Source organism: Lactuca virosa, chromosome 2 (assembly GCF_052849685.1).
Source record: "Lactuca virosa cultivar CGN04683 chromosome 2, Lactuca_virosa_CGN04683_v6, whole genome shotgun sequence".
In the NCBI taxonomy this organism is placed as follows: Eukaryota; Viridiplantae; Streptophyta; class Magnoliopsida; order Asterales; family Asteraceae; genus Lactuca; species Lactuca virosa.
In genome coordinates this window covers 135008095-135032147 of record NC_136427.1, presented here as the reverse complement: position 1 = coordinate 135032147, position 24053 = coordinate 135008095, and positions in this window count along the sequence as shown.

The window sequence follows — 24053 nt, the reverse complement described above, 5'->3', positions numbered from 1 at the left end:
AGCACTATAACATCCCTATGGTGCACATACAACCCTAATGCTTTGGATCTAAGTTTTCTCTAGTTATACATGTAATAAAATTATCCAAAGCATGAAACCTACAACTAGCATACAACTTTGATATTTGAAACATAAAAACTAGATAGATGAATACCTCTTTGTTGTAGCTTGTAGAACCTGAACTTTCAATAGCTTAGCACCTCAAGTTTGATGCCTCTAATAAGTCACAAACACCATAAGAAAATGGAGGATAATGAGAGAGAGGCTATGAGGCACCAAAAACAGATAGGGTTCTTCTTGGAACTCTTAGGTGCCTTTTTGGTGATGCTAGGGGTTACATTTATAGTGTGGAATTCCTTGGGTTTCACTTGTAAACCCTAACTCACTTCCTTGGGCGTTTAGTGCAATAATCCATATGATAAGCCCTTTGGACTAACTCTTCATGGACTCCTACATAAAATTAGTCCATCCTAATCAACATAGATCATTAGCCCAAACTATATGTATTACTGATTTACTTAATCAGTCCACGTTAATTTAATCAGTCTTTTTAGATCACTAAATTAATTCCAAATTAATTCTTGACCAATACAAATTAAATAATGATTTCTCAATCAATATATTATTCTTATAATATATTAATAAATCATAAATAACCTCTTTCTCAAATACCCATCCTATCAAATTGCTCCGGTGAATGCAACCCAAAAGGACCATGCTACGATCAGGTCAAGTACATACTAATTATAGTTATGGGATTAGACACCTAATCCAACAGTCTCCCACTTGGATACGTCTAATAACTATTATTGCAAGTATGACTTCAGAATCCGATCAGCAATCGTAGCTCTCAAAAGCCACTGTCGAACTCTAATCTTATCAGTAACGCGTCCTTTAGATACGGGATCTAATATTCATCCGTTCTACAAGATGTCCTATAGACATGAGACATGGATTATAATCATTCTCACTGTCCAAGTTCTGTTTCCTGATTTCCGATTTATGATGACTGACTCATTGAACAAATCAAATCAGTTCAGGCTTGGCCAAGCGCTTAGGGTGTCATCACTAAATCATCGAGGGGCCCACAAATATCGCTTTTATCCCTCTTAGGGTAAAAGGAACGGTTAAACTTCGACTCATATGTTTGCTCAATTCACTCATCAAATCACACACAACAATACGTTTTATAACAGCAAGTTACCGGTGCGTTTACGCATCATCAATGTGCAACCGACTTGCAAACTACAACTCATATGTCTCTGTTTCAAGAATATAAGATATTATCGTCTCACAATCACTCGTGATAAAATCCATTAAGTGATTACGTGAGTGTGGGTTTAATCCAATACTCAAATCTTATTACAGGAGTACTCATGAACACTGCAGCAAACATTTGCTATGTCTAAGCTTTTAGACTATCTATAGACGGATTCATGACAGTCTTTCCTCATTACTTACTTCCAAAGTATGATCGACTGTGGATGTTTGAATAACCTAGTTATTCAGGAAGTAAAACATGCGAAGTGAAACACAAGAATAATTTAATCCAATATGGTCTCAAAACTTTTGAATATAAATAAAAGCAATTTTATTTAATCACCATATTCATTAGACCTTATTCATTGTACAATGTTTCGAACAGTCAACTTAATACTTGAATTAAAACAATAGTCATCACATGCTCCAAGCATGCACACTATGTTTATCTATGGTCCTTTCTTTGTGAAACAGATCAATTGAACACATTTCCAATGATGCTCATTTCAAAATTCCAAATCCTTAACACAAGTGTAAGAATACAAAATTCTTGCCACTTCAGAATATGTTAAAGTCCAACCTTTCATGCAATGATCCTTTTGTAATGTCGAGGCACCAAAGTCACAGAGACTTTTCCAATCACAAAACATCCCATTGGAGATTGTTACTAGACAATTCCATAGATACAAAGTCTCATATTCAAAGTACATTCCTTTGAACATCCTTCTTGCATAAAAATTTGTACATAGATTCTTAATATCCAACTCCCATTACGGAAACATTTCCATATTTTCCATATGATAATTCATTCTTAATAGAATCCCATCTATTCATGATTATGTCAATATGATCCGTCCATTACAATACTTCCAACTGTCCATAAGCAACCAATCTTCAGCGAACTTCAGATTGTCCTTGACAGTTGCTTAAAACTTTCAGTCATATCTTGTTCTAGTCCTTTTTCCCTCTTAATACCCTAGGTATTTGGAAATCAGAACAATAGAATATTATAGCATATGTAATCGATCCTATATCCAAAGCACATGGGATACGATTCATAATGTCTTATATAAAGACATGATACTAGACCAATCTTTTGCTATAACATTTCTATATATATAGAATTTCTAATGTTGAAACATTTCAACATTACATTCATATATATCCATGACTAAGTCTCATTAATAATTTCAATCTAAACTTTTAGATTTGAAATGAAGTATAAGTATCCTCTCCCTCACTATAGCGAAACAAATTTTCAAACTCTGCAACTTTGCAAATTAAAACTTTGTTTCCTATAAATAGCATTGCTAACGTGTAACACAATAATTATGTCCTTACTAACATAACACTTATTCTCCCACTAGCTTTGACATGTACCGAGAAATCAGCTGGAGTTCTAGAAATCAATCCTTATTGACTTTCTTACCAAAGTTCAGATTTCTGATACAAGATACTTCGATAAAACTTTATCTTGGCTTCTCAAACTCATACACCTTGTCACACCCCCAAACCAAGGATGGCGGAAACGTTCAGGGGTGGAGGACTTCATGTATAGTATCACAACAACGAGTATAATAGTGCACATAGTAAATACAACCATCATAAATATAATTGAAAAAGTTACAGCATAGTATGAGATTACATGTTTCAAAATCAATTACATTATGATGACAAAAATGTTTAATTTGACGTCTGGCGTCCCATCCTGAAAAGCAGTTGATTACCTGTTTCACGGGTTTCCTCAGAATACAAGTAGTTTTGAAAGAGTGTCAACAATTAAGTTGGTAGTTCATAAGCTTTTGGGTGAAGTGTTGGAAAAAACCTTTATTTTCAAAATGGAATGTGAGCACAAGAAAAATCCAATATTTTCCTTATCAAATATTATGTAGACTTAACTCCCAAGACCAAATGCATGAGTGTGTGTTCGTAATTTAAACGAAGAATACAATTTTAAATAGATAAAACTCCTTTTTGTTTTCCTTTCTAAAGTAGTATCTCCTGTAAACTTTAAGTGATGTTGTGACAACCGTCAAATTTCGGTCAAGTCAAAGTCAAACAAAGTCAACAAGTCAAACCGGTCAACTCCAATAACCCTTGTATGTTAGGGTTTATGTTATGTAATCACTATACAATTCGCTATTTTAATGAGAAATCATCATTTGGAAAGTTCATGTGTTTGATTTTCCTTAGCCTTAACAGTGCTAAACAACGAACCAAAGCGATAAAACACTATTGCACAATCATCGGGATTGTGTACGACACTAAAACATGGTTTAACGGGGTTTACGAACCTTGCGTTGTGAAGCCGGACACTCAAATTAATCACAAACGAAACCTCTCTAAATCGTTTTCACTCTATCTCTTTCTATTTGAAATCTCTCCCAAATCTCTCCCAAAGACGACCCCTTTTTACCGGTTTTTCGACTACGACTTCGTTTTAACTCCGTTTTTCATTATTTTAACGTGGGATTTTCACCCAAAACTTTATTTTATAAACTAAGGCCCCAAAATATATAAATCTCCAGGGTTTTTATAAAAATATATTAAAAGAATTAGTGGTTGAACTAATTAATGAGGGAATATTTGCTTTTCCTTAATTTATGGCAAAAGCAAACCACCACCACCTCACTCTATGATCAACCACTCTTTCCCACTACCCCTTGTCTCCTTAGTGGACCTTTACACCCAATCTCCAGCTCTTCCCACGTTCTAAGAGCTGGAGGATTGATCCTCTCTCCTCATTCTCCATAAAGTTCTTTCATTCTACACTTACCAACCAAAGGACACTCTCCAAAATTCTCTCATCTTTTCTCAACTTCAAGAACTTCAAGGATTTCTCCAGGGATTTCTTCCTTCAATTAGTAAGTATCTTCATCATTCACATAATTATTAAACTCCATTCTACTCAAATCATTGATATCTTACACAAATTCCATCTTATTCGGTGTTAGATTCTCGAATCATCAAGACATCTTCTTAGTGTTCTTGGGTTGAACACTTCCTCTATCTCACTTTCATCTACTGAAATCACATAAGGTGAGTTCATACCCCTACATTTACATGTTTTTCTTAAGTTTTAAGGGTGGAATACAAGTAAAATCATCAAGAACACAATTAAACTTTTTCTATCAGATTACATCAGAAAAGATGAACTTCGATCACGGACTGTTTTGGTCAACTTAAATATTTTAGTTTTCAAAACTGTTCCAGGTGCAAGTAATTCAAACTCTTAGCTTTAAAATGACTACTTGCACATCTCCATATGATTTTTCTACAATTTATGGTGATTTTTACAAAACTGCCTGTCATTTCAGAGGCAAACCCGGACCAGTCTGTGATTATGAACATTTTCACCTCTGATAGAGATCACTAAAAATCATGATAAAATTTACGAACAAACTAGACTCATATTCCAAACTCTCAGAATTTGCGGATTTGGATTTAGAGCTTTGATGATTTTTCTATAAATTTTCTAAGAACAGTAACAGAAATTATATTCAACGAAAAGTTGCTGTCAATTTCATTTCACCTTGTAACATGTTGAGCAAGGTGTATATCTTTATGTGATTATATGTTATTGCAATATATGACATTTTATCTTAATATTTAGACACACATCAGTTTACAAATGGATTTGGACATATACAATATAAAGAATAACAAGTGATTATAATCAAAGTACAACCGATACATTCAAACATTTAATAAACTATTTTGAATATAGTTTGCATACATTACTACGTACTACCCTTGGTTGATAAACTATAATAGGTATAGTTTATGATACATTACATAACACATACATTTAAAAAAGGTACATTTATACAAAGGATATTTTCATTAAGCAAGGTACGGCCATACGGTACCAAGTTTTCATAACACGTAATTCCGTTAATGACTTTATGAAACATTACATAACACATACATTTAAAAAGGGTACATTTATACAAAGGATATTTTCATTAAGCAAGGTACGGCCATACGGTACCAAGTTTTCATTACACTACACGTAAATTCGTTAATGACTTCTGTGAGACATTCGATTCAATTTACAAATAAGTCCTGTATTATAACCAGAGTCTCCTCGAGGGAGAGCGTGATACTTGTGTATAGATCTATATTGGGTTTGACAAACCCACACCTAAGCTGCATGCAACAGTTAGACCGATAGGTCTGGGGTGACAAATGTCATAACATTTCCGACGCCTGAAGAACGTCGTTTTAGGCAACCTTGGTCATAGTATGGTTACAATAAACTCACATAAAGTATTAATAAACATTGGAATTTACGGGAACTTCATTAAAATTTAACGAGTTTATGTCGATTTAAACTTGTATTGTTTTACTATAAATATGACAAATTACTTGTACATTTCGGTCTTTGGGTTTTAAGACTACATTTACACATTAAGGAAAATATTGGATTTTCTAACACAAATACTACTTTTACAAACGAAAGGCTTTTAATAATACCAAACAAAAACTTATGAACTCACCAACCTTTGTGTTGACACTTTTTCAAACAACTTGTATTCTCAGGAAATCATTAAACAGGTAACCAAGTGCTTTTGAGGATGGGGCGCTAAGGCGTCTACTATTTCATATTTTGTCAACATATTGTAATTGATTCGTAAACATGTAATTCATACAATGATGTCACTTTTTCAATTATATATATGTTGGTTGTGTTTGCTTCAATTACTATTACAATTGTTGTTATGATACTATACATGAAGTCCTCCACCCCCGGACGTTTCCGCCATCCTTGGTTTGGGGGTGTGACAGATTGGTATCAGAGCACAGTTTATAGTAAATTAAGTATATCAAACCACATAAGATATACAAACTATAAACACAATTGGGACTAATAGTCTCTGATTTGTGTATTTTTCAAATAAATATACTCTTAGAAAATAAATGATTTTCTTGATTAAAGTATACATACATACATTACATGCTCGCATGGTATCATAACTAGCGAAAACATAAAGCAAAAGAAGAAGAGTTGAACATTTTGAGTATGCCTTAGTATATGTGGATTAAATCTGGGAAGGATATAGCCTGATCAACTATATCTGTCCGGGAATTGACTTGCACATACCGGGGGATGGTCAGGATGGGCAACAAATCTAACAAACCTAATAACACACTACAAAGGATACTTTAAGAACTCAAAACTAAACATTTACAAATACTATAGGAGTATTTTGTGTTACTATAATAAATTATCTGAGAATTAAATAGGTCTTTATTTATAGATCAATAGCTGCTAAGTGGATGCGCTAAGGTCATATGTAACTAAGATGCTATAGACTTAGAATTTATGTATCTTTGTTTCACTTACTGTCCTTGTTTGGTTGTGGTCTTGGAGTTAGGGTCATCTATTCGAAGGACTATTATATCTTAATCACATATGACTGGTATGCACTTTGCAACTAATTAAGTTACCGATAAAGATCATTTTAAAATATAATATATTAATTATGTCCTGACTAAATTAGTATATGTGAAACTTTTACAAACAGTCATATACTTGGAAACAAGGAAACTCAAATAAAATATTTTATACTTTCATTTTACCTCATAACCCAATGTATTGGGTCAATTAAAAGTATAAAATCGTATGTATCGTAAACATACCGGAAAACAACGTAATAATATACTTTATGTATAAAAGATTTCTCTTTCTATAAATATACTTTTACTAAAAGTACATTGGTTTACGACTTATGACAGAACCATGCCGCCAAGGAGAAGACCAAGACCTTCCGGCAACACAGCAACACCTCCTCCGCCGCTGCCTCCACAGTTTGATCCTGCGATGTTCCAGGTTGAAGTAACAGCAGCCGTAGCGGCCGCAATATCGCAGATAGGGACAAACGGAGCTGGTGGTTCTGGATCGGGTGCTACAAACTCTAACCACGGAGACAGTACGTGGAGTGCAAGAGAGTGTTCCTACAAAGACTTCACCAATGGCAAACCCGACAACTTCAATGGGAGCGGGGGAGTCATCACTTTAATGCAATGGTTTGAAAAGACTGAAGTAGTCTTTCAAGTGTGCTCTTGCCCCGAAGCGAGCAAAGTTAAGTTCGCAGCCTTCACTTTCACCGGTCGGGCCCTTACTTGGTGGAACTGTCGGATTAATTCACTTACTCTCGAAGTGGCTAGCTCCATATCCTGGGCAGAACTAAAAACCTTGATGATGAAGGAGTACTGCCCGAGATGTGAAATTCAAAAGCTGGAACAAGAACTTTGGAACCTCAGGATGACGGGCTCCGACCTTGAAACCTACACCACCCGATTCAATGAATTGGCTCTCCTCTGCCCAACAATGGTTACTCCGGAGGAGAAAAAGGTGGAGCGATACCTTTGGGGACTGTCTCCCCAAGTGCAAAGTAGTGTCCTGGCTTCAAGGCCAACTACTTTTGACAGTGCCAGGGAGATGGCACAACAACTTGTTGACCACCGAGCCGGTCATAATACCACAACCACCACCACTGATCAATCAAAAGGGGGAAACAACAAAAGGAAGTTCTGGAACCAAAAGAAGAGCCAACCAGCACAGGACCCCGCTAAGAAGCAACAAACTGTTGTTGTCCATGCTGCCACTAATGCTGCCACTACTGCTACCACTCCAGCACCACCGAAGCCATATGCTGGAACCCTACCGAAGTACAACAAGTGCAACTTTCACCACAATGGTGCTTGTAGGGAGATGCACTGTAACAACTGCGACAGGAAGGGGCACACTGCTCGTTTCTGTAAAGCGCCGGCTCGACCAATCAACCAAGTCGCCAGTACAGGGGCAACCCGAACCTGCTACAACTGTGGAGACGCCGGTCACTTCAAAAGAAACTGCCCCAAAGCACAAGCCCCTAATGCTGGTGGAGTAGGAAGAATTCTGGCAATAGGACATGGGGAAGCAGTTGAGGATCCCGCGGTGGTTACCGGTACGTTTCTCCTCAATAACTCTTATGCATGCGTACTATTCGATAGTGGAGCGGAGAGGAGTTTCGTGAGCCACCAATATAAACAATTACTTGAACAAAATCCCCAAGCACTAAAGGATACTTATGTAGTAGAAATGGCAAATGGGAAAGTAGAACGCACTAGCGATATATACTCAGAGTGTACTCTCACTCTAGACAACCATACATTTAAAATTGACCTGATGCCGGTCACCATAAAAAGCTTCGACGTAATCATCGGGATGGATTGGTTAGTTCCTTACGACATTCTATGTTACGAAAGGGCCGTTCGCCTCAATCTACCAAATGACGAAACCCTTCTCATCTATGGTGACAAACCTAGTGCGAATTTACAAATCATCTCATGCATCAAAGCCCAAAAGTATCTCCGGAAGGAGTACCACGCCTTCTTGGCCCACGTAGTAGACAAGAAACAAGACGTGAAAGACATCAAAGACATCCCCGAAGTGTGTAACTTCCCGGATGTGTTCCCAGAAGATCTTCCTGGTGTACCACTCGCACGACAAGTCGATTTCAGAATTGACTTAATACCCGGAGCTACCCCCGTAGCCAGAGCTCCATACCGCCTCGCACCAACAGAAATGCAAGAGTTGTCCAGTCAGTTGAACGAGCTTTTGAGCAAAGGGTTCATCAGACCAAGCTTCTCACCTTGGGGAGCACCAATCCTTTTTGTAAAGAAGAAGGACGGATCCTTTCGCATGTGCATCGACTATCGAGAACTAAACAAACTCACCATCAAGAACCGATATCCTCTACCCCGAATTGACGACCTTTTCGACCAACTCCAAGGAGCAAATTTCTTCTCAAAGATCGACCTAAGGTCAGGTTACCATCAGCTACGAGTTCAAGAAGAAGATATTCCCAAAACTGCATTCAGAACTCGCTATGGGCACTACGAGTTTGTGGTGATGTCCTTCGGTTTAACAAACGCACCTGCGGTATTCATGGACCTAATGAATAGAGTGTGTCGACCCTACCTAGACAAGTTTGTAATCGTATTCATCGACGATATCTTGATCTACTCGCGAAGCGAAGAAGAGCATCGCTATGCCAAGTGCTAGAGACACTAAGAGCGGAGAAGCTTTATGCTAAGTTCTCTAAGTGTGAATTCTGGATTAGAGAAGTGGATTTCCTTGGCCATGTGGTAAGTGAGAAAGGCATACATGTGGATCCCTCCAAGATCAAGGCAATCGAGAATTGGTCAGCACCCAAGACGCCAACCGAAATTCGACAATTCCTTGGGCTTGCTGGCTACTACCGAAGATTTATACAAAACTTCTCCAAGATTGCGAAACCACTCACCACCTTGACGCAGAAAGGTGTGATATTCAAGTGGGAAAATAAACAAGAAACTGCTTTCCAAACGTTAAAACAAGCCCTATGCAGCGCACCGATCTTGTCTCTCCCAGAGGGAACCGAAGACTTCGTAGTGTACTGTGATGCTTCGAATCAAGGCCTCGGATGTGTGCTCATGCAGAGAGGGAAGGTTATCGCGTATGCATCAAGACAGCTTAAGACGCACGAGGTTAATTATACTACCCACGACCTGGAATTAGGAGCAGTAGTATTCGCTTTGAAGATCTGGAGACACTACCTCTACGGCACGAAATGCACTATCTTCACTGATCACAAAAGTCTTCAGCATATCCTCAATCAGAAAGAGCTCAACATGCGACAGAGGAGATGGTTAGAGTTGCTGAATGACTACGAGTGCGAAATTCGTTATCATCCGGGCAAGGCCAATGTAGTGGCCGATGCTCTAAGCAGGAAGGAGTACTCGGGCCGCCGAGTAAAATCCTTAACAATGACAATCCATTCCCACCTGACCATACAAATCAAGGAAGCTCAACTGGAAGCTTTGAAACCAGAAAAGGTGGCAGGAGAGACATTAAGGGGAATGGATAAAAACTTAGAAGTCAAGGATGATGGAGCACGTTATATCATGAACCGGATTTGGACACCGAAGTTCGGTGGACTCCGAGACGTCGTCATGAATGAAGCACACAAGACTCGATACTCCATCCATCCCAGGTCGGATAAGATGTATCTGGACCTCAAGAAATTATACTGGTGGCCGAACATGAAAGCTGAGATTGCTACCTATGTGAGCAAGTGTCTGACTTGCGCCAAGGTCAAAATCGAATACCAGAAACCATCCGGGCTATTACAACAGCCGGATATACCTCAGTGGAAGTGGGAACGAATAACCATGGACTTCATAACCAAGCTGCCTAAGACATCGGGCGGGCTTGACACCATATGGGTAATCGTAGACAGATTGACCAAATCAGCACACTTCCTACCGATAAAAGAAACCGACAAGATGGAGAAGCTGACTAGAACGTACATCAAAGAGATTGTACGACTCCATGGTGTGCCGATATCCATTATCTCCGATAGAGATAGTAGATTTACCTCACGGTTTTGGCAGTCTCTACAAAAATCATTGGGAACTAGGCTTGACATGAGTACGGCCTACCACCCACAAACCGACGGACAGAGCGAACGAACCATTCAAACGTTGGAAGACATGTTAAGAGCTTGTGTGATAGACTTCGGTAAAGCATGGGATACCCATCTACCGCTTATCGAATTCTCCTACAATAACAGCTATCATACTAGCATCAAAGTGGCTCCATTCGAAGCTCTTTACGGTCGCAAATGCAGATCACCCCTGTGTTGGGCTGAGGTGGGGGATACACAGCTAGCTAGAGGGCAAGTCTCTAATAGCACCCTCACTGGCCCTGAAATCATAAGGGAAACCACAGAAAAGATCGTTCAAATTCGAGAAAGACTGAAAGCGTCTCGCGATCGGCAAAAGAGTTACGCAGACAAACGACGCAAACCCTTGGAATTCCAGGTGGGTGATCGTGTACTACTAAAAGTTTCCCCTTGGAAAGGAATGATACGATTCGGCAAACGCGGGAAACTAAATCCAAGGTACATCGGGCCATTCGAAATCCTTGCTAGGATTGGGCCAGTAGCATACAAACTTCGATTACCTCAGGAACTCGACAAAGTACATCCCACATTTCACGTGTCGAACCTAAAGAAGTGTTTGTCTGATGAGACACTCGTAATACCACTCGACGAAATCGAAGTTAATGAAAATCTCCACTTCGTGGAGGAACCAGTCGAAATCATGGATCGGGAAATCAAACGAACGAAACAAAGTCGTATTCCCATCGTGAAGGTCCGTTGGAACGCTAAACGAGGACCCGAATTCACCTGGGAACGCGAGGATCAGATGAAACAAAAGTATCCACATCTCTTCCCAAACTCTTGAAATCCCAGTCAAAATGAAAATTTCGGGACGAAATTCCTTCTAACGGGGGGATGATGTGACAACCGTCAAATTTCTGTCAAGTCAAAGTCAAACAAAGTCAACAAGTCAAACCGGTCAACTCCAATAACCCTTGTATGTTAGGGTTTATGTTATGTAATCACTATACAATTCGCTATTTTAATGAGAAATCATCATTTGGAAAGTTCATGTGTTTGATTTTCCTTAGCCTTAACAGTGCTAAACAACGAACCAAAGCGATAAAACACTATTGCACAATCATCGGGATTGTGTACGACACTAAAACACGGTTTAACGGGGTTTACGAACCTTGCGTTGTGAAGCCGGACACTCAAATTAATCACAAACGAAACCTCTCTAAATCGTTTTCACTCTATCTCTTTCTATTTGAAATCTCTCCCAAATCTCTCCCAAAGACGACCCCTTTTTACCGGTTTTTCGACTACGACTTCGTTTTAACTCCGTTTTTCATTATTTTAACGTGGGATTTTCACCCAAAACTTTATTTTATAAACTAAGGCCCCAAAATATATAAATCTCCAGGGTTTTTATAAAAATATATTAAAAGAATTAGTGGTTGAACTAATTATTGAGGGAATATTTGCTTTTCCTTAATTTATGGCAAAAGCAAACCACCACCACCTCACTCTATGATCAACCACTCTTTCCCACTACCCCTTGTCTCCTTAGTGGACCTTTACACCCAATCTCCAGCTCTTCCCACGTTCTAAGAGCTGGAGGATTGATCCTCTCTCCTCATTCTCCATAAAGTTCTTTCATTCTACACTTAGCAACCAAAGGACACTCTCCAAAATTCTCTCATCTTTTCTCTCAACTTCAAGAACTTCAAGGCTTTCTCCAGGGATTTCTTCCTTCAATTAGTAAGTATCTTCATCATTCACATAATTATTAAACTCCATTCTACTCAAATCATTGATATCTTACACAAATTCCATCTTATTCGGTGATAGATTCTCGAATCATCAAGACATCTTCTTAGTGTTCTTGGGTTGAACACTTCCTCTATCTCACTTTCATCTACTGAAATCACATAAGGTGAGTTCATACCCCTACATTTACATGTTTTTCTTAAGTTTTAAGGGGGGAATACAAGTAAAATCATCAAGAACACAATTAAACTTTTTCTATCAGATTACAATAGAAAAGATGAACTTCGATCACGGACTGTTTTGGTCAACTTAAATATTTTAGTTTTCAAAACTGTTCCAGGTGCAAGTAGTTCAAACTCTTAGCTTTAAAATGACTACTTGCACATCTCCATATGATTTTTCTACAATTTATGGTGATTTTTACGAAACTGCCTGTCATTTCAGAGGCAAACCCGGACCAGTCTGTGATTATGAACATTTTCACCTCTGATAGAGATCACTAAAAATCATGATAAAATTTACGAACAAACTAGACTCATATTCCGAACTCTCAGAATTTGCGGATTTGGATTTAGAGCTTTGATGATTTTTCTATAAATTTTCTAAGAACAGTAACAGAAACTGTATTCAACGAAAAGTTGCTGTCAATTTCATTTCACCTTGTAACATGTTGAGCAAGGTGTATATCTTTATGTGATTATATGTTATTGCAATATATGACATTTTATCTTAATATTTAGACACACATCAGTTTACAAATGGATTTGGACATATACAATATAAAGAATAACAAGTGATTATAATCAAAGTACAACCGATACATTCAAACATTTAATAAACTATTTTGAATATAGTTTGCATACATTACTACGTACTACCCTTGGTTGATAAACTATAATAGGTATAGTTTATGATACATTACATAACACATACATTTAAAAAAGGTACATTTATACAAAGGATATTTTCATTAAGCAAGGTACGGCCATACGGTACCAAGTTTTCATAACACGTAATTCCGTTAATGACTTTATGAAACATTACATAACACATACATTTAAAAAGGGTACATTTATACAAAGGATATTTTCATTAAGCAAGGTACGGCCATACGGTACCAAGTTTTCATTACACTACACGTAAATTCGTTAATGACTTCTGTGAGACATTCGATTCAATTTACAAATAAGTCCTGTATTATAACCAGAGTCTCCTCGAGGGAGAGCGTGATACTTGTGTATAGATCTATATTGGGTTTGACAAACCCACACCTAAGCTGCATGCAACAGTTAGACCGATAGGTCTGGGGTGACAAATGTCATAACATTTCCGACGGCTGAAGAACGTCGTTTTAGGCGACCTTGGTCATAGTATGGTTACAATAAACTCACATAAAGTATTAATAAACATTGGAATTTACAGGAACTTCATTAAAATTTAACGAGTTTATGTCGATTTAAACTTGTATTGTTTTACTATAAATATGACAAATTACTTGTACATTTCGGTCTTTGGGTTTTAAGACTACATTTACACATTAAGGAAAATATTGGATTTTCTAACACAAATACTACTTTTACAAACGAAAGGCTTTTAATAATACCAAACAAAAACTTATGAACTCACCAACCTTTGTGTTGACACTTTTTCAAACAACTTGTATTCTCAGGAAATCATTAAACAGGTAACCAAGTGCTTTTGAGGATGGGGTGCTAAGGCGTCTACTATTTCATATTTTGTCAACATATTGTAATTGATTCGTAAACATGTAATTCATACAATGATATCACTTTTTCAATTATATATATGTTGGTTGTGTTTGCTTCAATTACTATTACAATTGTTGTTATGATACTATACATGAAGTCCTCCACCACCGGACGTTTCCGCCATCCTTGGTTTGGGGGTGTGACAGATGTTAACTCCCTATGTGAGTCGCTATAACCATACTACAACCGGATGACCTGTTACAACGTTTTTCAGACGTTAAAATTTGTTATGACTTTTGTCACCCGTAGACCTGCAGGTCACACTGTAGCTAGCAGCAAGGTGCGGGGTGTCAATCCCAATATAGATCTATACACAATTATCACGCTCTCCCTACGAGAGATTCTGGTTATAACTTGCAGGAATTTTCATCCGTACTCTAAGAGTACATTTGAAGAATTGTCTCACAACTTACGTTAACGAGTTTACGTGTAGCATGCTTAGAATACATAGCTATGCTTCTTATGTTTTATCTTGTATGTTTGAAATGTGAAAGGACTCTTACAATTTAGGAAGTAAATTTCTGTTATACAACCATAACTTAACAGAAAACATGTGTAAATTATAAAATCATCAAAGACAAACACTTTGCTCAACATGTTACAAAGTGTTATGTAAATTGTAAGTTGTGAACTAGTTTTTAACCTTTCCATACTGCTTTAGAAAAATCATAGAAAAATCATACGAAGTCAAAAACTAAATTCGTAAACTTTGAGAGTTTAGAAAATGTGTCTAGTTTATTCATAATTTTTAGTATGATTTTCAGAAGTGTCTAGCTTATGTGAAAATGTTCATATTCACAGACTGGTCCGAATTCGTTTCGGAAATGATAGACAGTTTTATAAAATTCACCATAAATTGTAGAAAAATCGTATGGAGGTGTGCAAGTAGTCATTAGAAAGGTATAAACCTGAAATACTTTCATATGAAAACGTTTTGAAATATATTAAGTTTAAGTTGGTCAAAACAGTCCGTGAATAGGACTCAACTTTTCTGTGAAAAGCTAAAGTATGAGTTTGAGTTGTATTAAGGTGTGTTAACTTGTATACCCCCCCCCCCTAAAACTTGAAGAAAACATGAAAATATAGGGGTATGAACTCACCTTGAGTGATTTCCTTAGATGTATGCTGAAGAGAAAGGGCTTCTAAGTCAAGAACACTTGATAGAAGCTTGGAGAGTTGAAGATCTAAGAACAATTATGGTGACATTGGTTATGAGAGATTCATAAGTTGAGTGAAGGAGTAAAGAATGTTCAATGTAGGATGAGAATACTTACTGAATGAGGGTGAGAAGTTCAAAGGCAGCCTTGGAGTCTCGAGTTCTTAGAGAGGGAAATGAGAGAGAAGTGTTTGTTTCTTGGCGAGAGTTTGAGTAAAGTGGAAGGACAGATGGGAGTTTCCAACTTTTGATCAAGTTACCAGCTGGAGGAGAGATGTGAGAGGACAAATAGTTGACTAGGTAGGGGTGAATAGTGACTGGGGGTTTTCCTAAGTGGGTATGGGGGATAGCTTGTGTCACACTCTAAGGGAAATCAACACTCTAACACAATATCTCACCCAATAGATATTGTCCTTGGTTTACGATCATTTCCCAAAATATGGTTTAAAATATGATAATATACGGTCTTATATATAAAAATATAAGTTTGGAGTGTTTATAATTATAAAAATAAGTCTAAGGAAATTTCCGGAGCAAAAATCACTTAAAAACACTAAAAAGTCCGAAATTGGTAAAAATCCGGAGTGAAAGGGTGAAATCCGGAGTCACCACAGAATTTCCGGAGCTCCTTTAAACATTCCGGAGCTAATGCCAAATTTCCGGAGGAGAGGTTTTGGTTGCGAGGTTCCGAAGCGGGTGAACAGTGGATTCCGGAGGCGTTGGGCGAGGTCCGAAGCTTCCTTCTCGGATCCGAGGTCAGGAGCGAAAGGTGTCCGGTTCAGTTGGAGGTCCGATCCGCCCCACATGTTCCGGAGTCAGAAGGATGTTCCGAAGCAGGAGGGTAGTCTGGACTAAGGGGGTTCCGGACTAAGAGGGTTCCGGACCAAGAGGGTTCCGGACTAAGAGGGTTCCGGACCAAGAGGGTTCCGGACTAAGAGGGTTCCGGACCAAGAGGGTCCTTTTGGGCGGTTTTCGACTGAGGAAAGTACATAGAGAGATTTGGGAGAGATTTCTCATACTTAGAGAGATTTGGGAGAGATTTCACATACTTGGAGAGATTTCTCATACGTAGAGAGATTTGGGAGAGATTTCACATACTTGGAGAGATTTGGGAGAGATTTCAGAGAGATTTCACATACTTGGAGAGATTTGGGAGAGATTTCACATACTTGGAGAGATTTCTCATACTTAGAGAGATTTGGGAGAGATCTAACATACTTGGAGAGATTTGGGAGAGATTTCACATACTTGGAGAGATTTGGGAGAGATTTCACATACTTGGAGAGATTTCTCATACTTAGAGAGATTTAGGAGAGATCTCACATACTTGGAGAGATTTGGAAGAGTTTCACATACTCGGAGAGATTTGGGAGAGATTTCACATACTTGGAGAGATTTATCATACGTAGAGAGATTTGGGAGAGATCTCACATACTTGGAGAGATTTGAGAGAGATTTCACATACTTAGAGAGATTTGGGAGAGATTTCACATACTTGGAGAGATTAGGGAGAGATTTTGTCGGGGGCCTTTATTAATGTTTTTCTTCGCAGAACGAAGATCGTAGGCTTAGTTACAACCCATTTTGAGTGTTATACGCCCCCGAAGGGTACGTAATAGTGTTTTATAGAGTTGTTACTTCCCTCTAACTGATTAGGGTTTAGGATTTTGGACATTTGAAACTTTCAAGTGTAACTTTGCATTAAAATTTAGAGTTACACATTAATAAATATAAGGTAATCCCTAACATATTAGAACTAGTTGAGTTGACCATATTGACTTGTTGACTTTCTTGACTTTGACTTGACCAGAAAGTGACGGTTGTCACATCATCCCCCCGTTAGAAGGAATTTCGTCCCGAAATTAGCGTTTTGACTGGGACTTCAAGAGTTGGGGAAAAGATGCGGGTATTTTTGTTTCATCTGGTCTTCGCGTTCCCAAGTGAACTCGGGTCCTCGCTTAGCGTTCCAACGGATCTTCACAATAGGAATACGACTTTGTTTCGTTCTCTTGATTTCTCGATCCATGATTTCTACCGGTTCTTCTACGAAGTGGAGACTCTCGTTGACCTCGATTTCTTCGAGAGGGATCACAAGAGTCTCTTCAGACAGACACTTCTTTAAGTTTGACACGTGGAAAGTCGGGTGCACGTTGTTAAGTTCTTGAGGTAGTCGAAGTTTGTATGCCACTGGGCCAATCCTGGCAAGGATTTCGAATGGCCCGATGTACCTTGGGTTTAGCTTACCACGTTTACCAAAACGTATCGTCCCTTTCCATGGTGAGACCTTTAGTAGCACCCGATCCCCAACCTGGAATTCTAAGGGTTTGCGTCGCTTGTCGGCGTAGCTCTTTTGTCGATCTCGAGATGCTTTCAGTCTTTCTCGAATTTGAACAATCTTTTTCGTAGTTTCCCTTATGATTTCAGGGCCCGTGATGGTGCTGTTAGGGACTTGTCCTTTTGCTAACAGTGTGTCTCCCACTTCAGCCCAGCATAGTGGTGATCTGCACTTGTGGCCGTAAAGAGCTTCAAATGGCGTGACCTTGATACTAGTATGATAGCTGTTGTTGTACGAGAATTCGACAAGCGGTAAGTGGGTGTCCCACATCTTACCGAAGTCAATAACACAAGCTCTTAGCATATCTTCCAAGGTTTGAATAGTTCTTTCGCTCTGCTCGTCGGTTTGTGGATGGTAGGCCGTACTCATGTCTAGCCGGGTCCCTAGAGCTTTCTGTAAGGACTGCCAGAACCGTGAAGTGAATCTACTATCTCTGTCAGAGATAATGGATATTGGCACACCATGTAGTCGTACAATCTCTTTGATGTACGTCCTAGTCAACTTTTCCATCTTGCCGGTCTCCTTTATTGGCAGGAAGTGCGCGGATTTGGTCAATCTATCGATAATTACCGAAATGGTATCAAGACCACCCGTTGTCTTACGCAGTTTGGTTATGAAATCCATGGTTATTCGTTCCCACTTCCATTCGGGTATCTCAGGTTGCTGTAGTAGACCCGAAGGCCTTTGGTACTCTACCTTAACCTTGGCGCAAGTTAGACACTTGCTCACGTAGGTAGCAATTTCGGCTTTCATGTTCGGCCACCAATAGAGTTTCTTTAGGTCCAGGTACATCTTGTCTGAACCGGGATGTACGGAGTATCGAGTTTTGTGTGCTTCGTTCAGGACGACGTCCCTGAACTCGCCGAATTTCGGTGTCCAAATTCAGTTCATAAGATAACGAGCTCCGTCACCCTTGACTTCTAGATTCTTAGCCATTCCTCTTAAAGCCTCACCTGCCATGTTCTCAGGCTTCAAAGCTTCCAGCTGAGCCTCCTTGATTTGCATGGTCAGGTGCGAATGGATTGTCATGGTTAATGACTTTACTCGGCGACCCGAGTATTCTTTTCGACTTAAGGCATCAGCTACCACGTTGGCCTTACCTGGGTGATAATGAATCTCACACTCGTAGTCATTCAGTAATTCTACCCATCGTCTCTGCCTCATGTTGAGTTCTTTTTGATTGAGGATGTGTTGAAGGCTTTTGTGATCGGTAAAGATAGTGCACTTTGTTCCGTAAAGGTAATGCCTCCAAATTTTTAGGGCGAATACTACTGCTCCCAATTCGAGGTCATGCGTGGCATAATTAACCTCGTGCGTTTTTAATTGTCTTGATGCGTAGGCAATAACCTTCCCTCGTTGCATCAACACACATCCAAGGCCCTGGTTTGATGCGTCGCAGTAGACCACAAAGTCTGTGGTTCCCTCGGGCAGGGATAAAATCGGGGCGCTACATAGGGCCTGTTTTAAGGTTTGGAAGGCGGTTTCTTGTTTCTCTCCCCAGCTAAAAGTTACACTCTTTTGGGTTAGGGTGGTAAGTGGTTTGGCAATCTTGGAGAAGTGTTGGATGAACCTTCGGTAGTAGCCAGCGAGGCCTAAGAATTGGCGGATTTCTGTGGGCGTCCTTGGTGCTGACAAATTCTCGATTGCCTTGATTTTGGAGGGATCCACATGTATCCCTTTCTCGCTAACCACATGACCGAGGAAGTCCACTTCTCGGATCCAAAATTCACACTTTGAAAATTTTGCATATAATTTCTCTGCCCTTAGTGTCTCCAATACCTGTCGTAGATGTTGTCGATGCTCTTCCTTACTCCTTGAATAGACTAGGATGTCATCTATAAAGACAATCACAAACTTGTCTAGGTAAGGCCGACACACTCGGTTCATTAGATCCATGAACACTGCGGGTGCGTTTGTTAACCCAAAGGGCATTACTACAAACTCGTAGTGACCGTACCGAGTTCTGAATGTCATTTTGGGAACATCCTGACCTTGAGGGTTTGGGGGTGTTTGGGAGAGAATTGGAGTGAATTGGTGTGGAGAAATGAGGAGAAACGCTACCTATTTATAGGCTGACAGCTCTTGCGTACGTTGGGCGTACACAAGGGTATGTTGGGCGTACTCAGTATGTTGGGCGTAAATAGAGCTTCCTGGGGCATACTCAAGCCACGTGTTGCCATCTCGTGCAAATCCATGGGGAAGAAGGTGTGGCCCAGATCTTGACACATGTCACTCATTGGTTAATCCCAAACATTAATTATCTTCTAAATTTCGTAACTTTCACATACGAGCTCCATTTTTGACGTTCTTTATATCCACACGTAGGCGGTGACGTGGGCGACAACTTTCGTTTAGACTCCGTTGGCTAATTTTGAATTTATTTGTAAAGTTATATTTTAACAGGCTTAGACTTATAAAATCCGTTAAAAATTCATAACTTTGTCATCCGACATCTTTTTTCATCTGTCTTTATACCATTGAGTTCCTATTAAAGAGATATTCAATTCTCGTTTAGGTTGTGTCGGCTAGAAATTGATCGATCTAAAATTTTATTTCCGAGCTGTATACTGCTATGCAAAAGCTTAGAAAAATCATAAGTTCCTCATACGACGTCAGATTTGAATTTTCTCTATATGCACGCTCTCAGTTTAACGTATACTACGACTTTCTTTTAGATTTCTAAGGCTAAAAAGTTAATTATCAAAAATTCAATTTTTACGTTACGCGGAGCCATGTCGTTTTGTTGCAAAACTTCGACGGGTTATAACTTCTTCATTATAAGTCGGATTACAGCGTTCTTTATATGTATGGAATCCTGGTGATATATACTATAACTTTGGTTAAGACTATTTATGCTAAATAATCTTATATCAAAAAGTCATTTTTAACGCTCATTATCTTTAGATTGACTAGCCCGAATCTGCGGGCATTACAAAAGGTGTCATCCGATTAAGGAAGCGGGGAAAGCCGGGCCCCATATATGTTGTTCCTTTTAGGGTTATTGCCCAGGCGAGTAGGGTTGCTTATCGTTTTAAGCTACTCAAGAAGCATAGTCAGATTCACAACACTTTTCATGTCTCCTAATTGTAGAAATGTTTGGTTGATGATTCGATAGTGGTTCCTTTATAGGATATTCGGGTGGATGAATGCATCAATTACATAGAAAGACCATTTGTGATTCTGGACAAGAAGACGAAGACTTTGCGAAATAAGGTTTTGGGTCTAGTGATGGTGTAATGGCAGTACCGAAAGGGTTCAGAGTAGACGTGGGAGCCGGAGGAGGAGATGATGGAGCATTAGCTAGAGTTATTTGTTACGGCGGACTTCGAGAACGAAATCTGATTCAAGTGGGGTAGAATTGTAACACCTGGATCTTGAGGTACCCCCTTTTATATTTTTCAATTGTGGTATTTTTGGTTTGCCACAACATGTTGGAGGCACCACGACGTGTAATGCTGTATTCATTTGTGTGTTTCAATAAAGCTGCCACGGCATGGCAGCATATCACAACGATGTGGCAGCTGATAGATGGAAACTTTAACTTTTCTGGTATTTTAAGGAAATTGGGAGGCTTAGGTTACTCATTCTCAAACCCCAAAAACTTAACCCTAATCCTCCTTGGTGCTCTTGCGCTCATTTTAGGATTCTTGTGGTGTATTTGAAGGGAGAAGAATAAGATTTAGCATATTAATTATGTAAACAATCCTTTCCTCTATTTGGGTGCATCTCTTGGACTCTTTACAAGTCCTCAAGCTTCAACCTTTTGTGTTCTTCATCATAGATATCAGTTTTTGAAGCATTTTTTGGTCCCTTTTGGAGTGGCTTGTATGATTAGAAGAGATAAAGTTTGAAACTTTATGGTTTGTTTGTGTCCCTTGAATGTTATATCTTATAGATCTAGATTTTGGTAGTAAGATGTGAACCATGCAAGGACTTTGGGTCATAATTTTCCCTTTGAGCTAGTTTGAAGAAGGACATACATGGGTCATGCATGTCCATAAAGTTTGGATTTTTATTAGGGGTCCTAGAAGCATTCTGGAGAAGTTGCTGTAATGACAGTCCGGATTAAGTGCTCAACGGTTGATTCATTGCTATTTTTTGTCTTACGGAACCTAGGGTTTGAGATTTTGTCCCTTTGGCCGGTCTTAAAGGATAAAGTCATAAAATTTATACTTGTAGACCATATTCGAACTAGATCTGAGCTTTGGAGTTCTTAGGGCTAAAGGAAACAGCTTAACTCAATAATCTGTTTTGAACCTAATGCCCAAGGCGTGGCATCAGGTCTCCATGCCGTGACGACTAGGGTTGGATCGATTGTTGTGTTCTGATCTAATGCCACAATGTGGCCAAGGATAGCAACGGCTTGGCGAGTTGCTGAAGCTATATGTTTGACGGTTGACTTTGACCTTTGACCATTGACCTTGACGGTTGACTTTAAGTTGCTGCCTTTGGTCAAACGTCTAGTTAGAAAGGTAGACTAATAGTCTTCCTTGCGTGCATATTTTAGGTGGCATTTAGCACCATTTTGGGATTTTGTGAGTAGTTGATTTAGAGTTGTATTTCGAGGTGACTCTCTTCAATGTACTCGTGGGTAATGTCGACCCACTTGATTATGATTATAGGATGCTAGTTGTCTATGTGATACTTTCATGTTTTGTATGTTGGGCGGGGCACTTTATGTGAGGCAGAGCGAGGCCCGTTATACTTATTGGTGGGGCCCATTATACTCATCAGGTGGGTTCTTAATGCGAGTTAGGGCGAGGTTCGTTGTACTCATTCAGTGGGGCCCATTGATTGTATGGTATATGGTATTTTGGGGAACTCACTAAGCTTTGTGCTTATGGTTTATGTTTAAATGTTTTTTAGGTACTTTCGATTCAAAAGGGAAGGCATCGGCGTGATCGCATTGCATCCACTAGTGTTTAGTATTTTATGATTTTGTGATTGTCTCCGATGATTATTCTACGTTGTCATACTTTGAAGGTTTTAAATGAATGATTGTTGGTTTTGGTTGACTTAAAAATAAAAATTTTCTTAGTATTTTCGAGGATGTTACATGTAAATTGCCTTTAGAGGCAACCATTTTTCTCCCTCCATCGTCATTGTCACCCAATCAACTGTTGCACCAGTATATCATGGACTAATACGTATTTCCACCTTCCTCCTATCTCCAATTGCTCCCAATTTCATCCAAACTTGGAATACCACCAACATCGGTAGCAGTGTATGGATACATCGATCGACACTGACTTTGTTCTCTCATCTGGAAAACCATCCATGTATGTTGTGATCTCCAACGTAGTCATCACACTCACAACTTCGAAGGTACACTGATTCTCTATTTCTCCTTTTTAACTGTCTAATTTCTCACATTTCTACAATCGATTCAACTCAACGATGGTATTAAAATCCCAATCAAGTACCTCCTATACTTTGATTTCTTCATTTCAAATTTGGGATTAATCGTTTCAGGTATCGATGTCTTCTATTGTTTAAAGGTTGTTTCATTTTTGTTCTTCACCTATTTGGAACCCCATTCACAAATACATACTTTTGTCCTTTTGTTTCCTTTTACCTCCACCTGCATTGAATAAGATATATACGAGATGGAAGGCGATACATGTCTTCCACCTTATCTCGACAGATGTGTGTTGCTGCCGATAAGAAGTTCTACTTTTCATCTGTCTCTATTTGCTCCCAATTTCATCCAAACCTAGACCTCCATCGACTTCTACGCTCCCAACTTCCTATCGTTACAGGTTCTGAAGAGCTGATGGTCACCTGAGGTTTTCAAATCGATTTTACCCATTTGTAAATGTTATTCATCTATCACTTCAATCCACCAATATTTTACATTTTATGTATGGTGATATGGGTTTTTAAGTGTAATCGATTTCTCATCCCCTTACACAGAAACCTTATATTTCAAGGAATCAAAGTGGTGTTGGGATCTATTGGCTAGTTGCAACTTGTATTGGTTGGATTTATCTTTCTTTCATAATTTCATCTTTTTTTTCCTTAGTGTCGCCTGAGGTAAATTCGTTGATACCTAATTTTAATAATAAAAGGATTTGGTAATTTCATCCACATGATTTTCTGGATTCATGTTTTCTTATTCTTGGTTAAAATGATTCTTTTTTTGAATCCCTTTTCCACATTTTTAATGGATTGAAATCTACAGTTGCCTATGGAAGAACAACTTTAAGCCAGGCTTTTGTGATTGTATCGCTAAATACATTTTCTAACATCTGTGAATTGTCATGTGTAGTGTTGTTTAAACTTCAAATCACATTAATATCGATGAATCTCATTTGAAAATAATTAACTATGTTTACAGTTGCTAGAAA